Genomic DNA, 5,641 nt, shown 5'->3' on the forward strand with positions numbered 1-5,641 from the left:
TGTGACAATTTAATCAGTTGAGATCAATTGATAAATATATATTCAACCTATATGTGAAGCATTTATTTTTAAAAAAAGCAAAGCCGTGTGTATGGACAAAAACATAACAGTTGTGGATATCCTGAATATTCTGTTTTAGTTCCAGGGTTTTTCTGAAATTTAACAAACAATAGATTTTAATTAGATATACACAAAGAAAAAATAACATGTTTAGTCACACAACGCAGCAATTTTAACAAGAGAATTTGATTATATATGCACATGTACGATAGATAAGAAAATGAGGTATATTCTGTCGCACGTTTCAATGACTCCAAGACAACAAAAAGTATTATATGGATTTTTGCTCTAAAAAATAAAATGTAAAAAATAAAATAAAAACGCCCCAGACGAGTATTGAACCCGGGGGCCTTCGTTGGCTCACATCTCCTCTCTTCCACTACGTCACAGCAGCTCATGGGTGAGGGTTTTTATATCCTATAAATCGTTGGCTATTGAATCAATGCAATGTGTGTATTTTTTACTTGAAAAGATTTTGACTTCCATTCAGTTTGTAACAATCATTCATATAAATTTATAAATTATATGCATGCATGTATTTAGAATGAATTACGGCACTTGGCATTCAGTGACAAAAAATATACCTGTTTGGAAACTGTTAGTACTTAGTAAATAAATTTGACTGTGCAGATATACGTTCACCTAATTCATGAGTATGAAATACAAAGGAAAAAGATGAAACTATTTTTTAGATACATTGAAACTATTAGGGTAATAGTTCTACGCAATTCCCCGGTTTTCATGATCATGGCACCGTTCAGCATGTATAATTTTAATAATATTGATTATTATACATTAACAACAGATTAAATAACATATGTTTTAATATTTCATTACATACATAATTTTTAAACTATCAATTCCATAACATACAATATTACCAATTACCAGTGAATTATTCACTGTATGTTGCGAATGCAAATGATGTATACATATGCATAAACATATAAAGTACCAGGCTGGGTATGTTACTCATATTCATTCATTCATACATTCATATTTTTTATAACACTGGAAAACGAGGTTAAATATTCGAAAATCAGGGTCAATGGACGAACGGGCATAACGCTGTTGATAAAATAAGATGTTGACAGTTGCTCTTACAAGAGTTTTCCAAGAGTGTTTAGAAGGTAACGAACCGCTGTGTAGCCGGTAACAAAAATGATGTGTTTACATAGAGCCGAGCTCGTTGCAAGCTACGAGGAGGTCTTCCGTTACAGCTTCATGTCAAGAAAGGATTGTCAATCGGTCTTAATAAAACCATCCCCCTTCTCCTTACACTTGTCAGGGTCTTACAGATATTGATAGACGGTCATTTACAGTACCTTAACTACTTACCAATTAGGGCTTTAGAAAATCAATTTGAAATCACGGAAATTAGTGAATACCTTTTTTCTATGTATCTATTTAATGTAACCCCTAGATTGCAGATTATTGAAGATTTAGATCTCTCGTAAAACAAATAAAGGCATTTATGTGATATATTAAGACAAGAAAAGTAATGACTGCTACTTTAAAACACTATTTCTCACAGAGAGCTATTGCCTATAAGCAAAATGAAAGTGGGTATGTATGTCTTCATGTGAAACTTTTAACTTTCATTTTAGGCAATATCAAAACAATGCTATATTAAAATTAGATCGATAAGATAATAAAGAACAACTTTTCCAGCGACATCATTATCGTAGCATGTATCGTTTTTTTAGTTATACAGCAAAGACTTTCCGGGCACTTAGATCACTTAATGAAGAGATCAGCCCCTTTTTTCTGGTCTCAAATGAAAGCCATTTAATTTATGCACAATTTTTGTTCTGAATGCATATGGAAAATATTTCAAACTAAAAAGTTACGAAGCAAAAACATGAATTTTTTAAAACATGGATTTCAATCACTGTAGAATCATTAGATTTCGTGGTGGCTCAATTTTTGTGGTATTCCTGGATAGGCCCCCTCCATTTCCACGAATGTATATCCTCAACGAAAACAATTTTCACGGTGTTTGTTTTCTTGTAAAAACTGGAAATCAAAGCATCCACGAAATAACATCTCCACGAATAGGCAAAAAACTCAAAATCCTCGAAAACTGGCCCCCGCGAATTTTAATGACTCTACAGTATATAGTTCAACTGGTGTCAATTTTTTAGGATTAAGGACCTTTGATTTTTTTCTACTGACCATTTCGGAGCCTTTGTCCTGAAACAAATGCAAATTTTAAAAAGGGGAATAACTTGAACCCAAAAGTTACGATTTCTTATCTTTTTTCTGACTTAAAAAATAAATCTAATTTACAATTCACCATGAAAACCTGAATGAAATCGGATGACAAACAAAAAAGTTATTAAAATTAAAAAACGTCTAGAAGAAGAATAACAATAATGAAGAATTACCATCAAAATCAGTACAAGGTCTTCCGTTGGAAACGGAAGACCTTAATTATACTTTTGGAGAATACTTTACAGGTCAGGCATTAAGCCTTGTTGAGATGGGGTGAGATTCGATAAAAAAGAAAACATTCTGAATATGAAGATTTGCTTTGTGAGACATCGAGGGTCTAAAAGACACAGTCTTCCATAGAAAAGGAGCTTCCTCGCGTAAACTTCTGCCATAATTGGAAAGAGATTTAGGAGCTTGTTCGTTTTGGTAGGTTCAAATAAAAGAAAACAAAGAGATGAAAGAAAACATAAAAAACCCAGATAATTGATATTTTTTCCATATAGAGTTAACGAACGTTCAGTTTAATTTTTCTCTTATAATGTTGTAGACAAAAACGTTTTTAAGAATAGTATACAATAGCACATGATTACTATCACTGAATTTGGAGTCGAGCATTGGACAGAAAGTTTACATGCATTCTCGAATATTCATGCATATTGTTGTCTTTCACATTTTTTACATACAAAGAGTTGCCAGTGGTCAGAATTCTATAATTCTTACTTTTTTGAAATCGTAATTGTAGGATCTGATGAATGGAAATTCTAAAAATATTTATGTACCATTTTTTGCGGAGCTGATCTCTTGCTGAAGCAAATATATAGTGCACGACTTCAAACTATAGCTTATTATTAGCATTGTAGAAGAGAAACTGTGTTTGTTTATAATTTTTGGGAGTTGCTTTTATTCAACTCTCCTATGCAGTTACTCTGGCAAACCGAAACTGAAACAGTGTTTGACCTGAGCACAAATTATCACCGCTGACAAGACTTAGTTCTTGAAAATAATCGTCAAAATTCGATGTAATGTACGCTGAAACATTTATTAAAGGAAACTTAATTATAAATACCTTGCAAATAGTCAGATTTTAAATAGTACGAACAATTTAGAAGTTTTTTGCAGTCGTATGCATTCCTACACCAGAGTTTAATAAAATCTCGTTTAACCATCGGCTGTCTCCGTACATCTCCGACAAGCAGAGAGTCAGTCTATATTCAGAGCTTGCACCATCAAGCTATCACGTGACCTGGTATCAAATTAACATATCGATGACTTTAAGATATATAATAATCGATAAAATCAGCTCCCGTCAGTACTTCAGTACTTCAGTACTTTGATTATTGATCCCACTAATCAAAACACCGAAAGAATCTACAGGGCTTGTCCCTCAAATTTTAATCACATGTATCTCAGAAATGAAAAAAAAATTGTTCTAAGACCCCTCTTATTTAGGGCCAAAAATACTCGTAACGTCTGTTAAAATAACTCTAATAGGTCGGAGTTTTATAATGCTTTATTAGAGAAACCAATAATTATCAGAAAACCTTATTAACACGCTCATCTATTACGTAATTAAAGATATTAAAGGGGACTAAAATCTTTAATCTTTTAAGGGCCATATGTTAAAAAAAACTTTGTTGAGCATTGTAAAAGACTTTAGTGATCCTATGCACTGTCCTTAGATTAAAGGGAAAGGGGGTTCTGAAATTTTTATGCATATTACATTGTATCGTTCAAAAAATCGGACCAAAAAACCTACTCCTTTCTCGAAACGAAATCGTATCTAAATTTCCTTCCTCTGTTTACCCACTATTTCATCGATCTGAAAGTCATATGCTTGCATGTCATTCACTTATCTTAGGGTATCTTAGGGTAAACATATTCAAAACTCTAGACTTGCATACTTGTAAATCCGGATATGTTTTCTTTTTGTTTTCTGATCCTAATTATTTCTGATCGTGGTACCTACTTAACTCGGGCATAAACACTCTTGGGTTGACTCAACAGCAGTTGAGAAAATTTGCCCGAGCAAATTTATAAGATTCCACAGTAATCACCGGTGTCAATTGTTTCCACTCGTTGTTTGAACTCGAAACACCTATGATGTAATCCTAATCGCTACGTTAAATACAAACTCCTATAATCTTGTTTTGTTGTCATCATAAACATTTGCGTCACTGACATATAGTTTTCTTCACAATGATAAAATACCCCCCAAAAAAATCTAAATCAATGAGCAAAATAAAAAATTAGTTTTCATGTTGCTATTGCTTTTTAATTCATCTATAACATTTTCCGAAAGGAATATTAACATTTCTGAAAAGTATTCAAATATTCAAATATGATAGACACATCATTGAAGGCAGCATAATGTCTTTTATAGGAATACACAGACTAACACTTCGTAAAAGGTTTTTTTCATTTGAAGTAAAAATCAGAAAACAAAATCCTTGAAGACTTCACTTTAAAATGTTTTTAAATATGCTTCGGCAAAATTCTATCTTATATTAATAAAAATGTTTTTGTAGCAGTTGTATCATCTTAAAAATTTAACCTAACGTAATGTTTTAATGAAAACATTCAAAAGGGCATTATGTTATGGGAATTTGAAGACTGAGATTCTTTCTAATAACCATCCTTAAACTTGAAAATAATGTTTGGAAAGCGATAAATGCTAGCTAAGATGTTTCTAATTTGAGTTAATTTTCAAGTTGTTATCTTGTGCAATATTTCTTTTCTTCAAGATTAAGATAAATGAATGTATGAAATTTAAGAACACACAATTGCAGGGGGTTTTATCACGTTTTCAAAATAACTTTAGAGTTTTCCTTGGTTGTAAACACTTACAATAGATGGGTTTCTGCTACATGTCCATATGACACTCTATTTTGTGCCGGTAACTATACATACGTCAATCAAAAAATACGAAGACTTTTGTCATAAATGTTACTTAACGTCGTATCATTACTAAATTTAGTAGACATAATTTAGCACTAGTTTCATAGAATTTGCAAGGACAAAAGTTAATAAATTTCTTTATTTCTAAGAATTACTTAGAATTTAATCCTGCAAAAATGAGGTCACGGCGCACGGTCAAAATTTGTGTTATGTCAACAATAAACCATAAATTGGGCATAAAAACAAATAATATTGAAACTTCAAATTTAGTATAGTCATGGTTTTCTATGTACCAACTAATGAAGGGATGTATTGTTTTGTCGAACAGATATTAGTAACTAAAGACAGATAGTCCTCTTTAGAGTTGACTAAAAACATCGACGTCGCCGGACGTCACGGCGCAACGAGAAGTACAAATAAAATGGATCTAACTCAGGAAAAAGCCGATAGAAGCTGTGAAAATGCTCAATGG

The sequence above is a fragment of the Crassostrea angulata genome, chromosome 2, assembly GCF_025612915.1.
Source record: "Crassostrea angulata isolate pt1a10 chromosome 2, ASM2561291v2, whole genome shotgun sequence".
In the NCBI taxonomy this organism is placed as follows: Eukaryota; Metazoa; Mollusca; class Bivalvia; order Ostreida; family Ostreidae; genus Magallana; species Magallana angulata.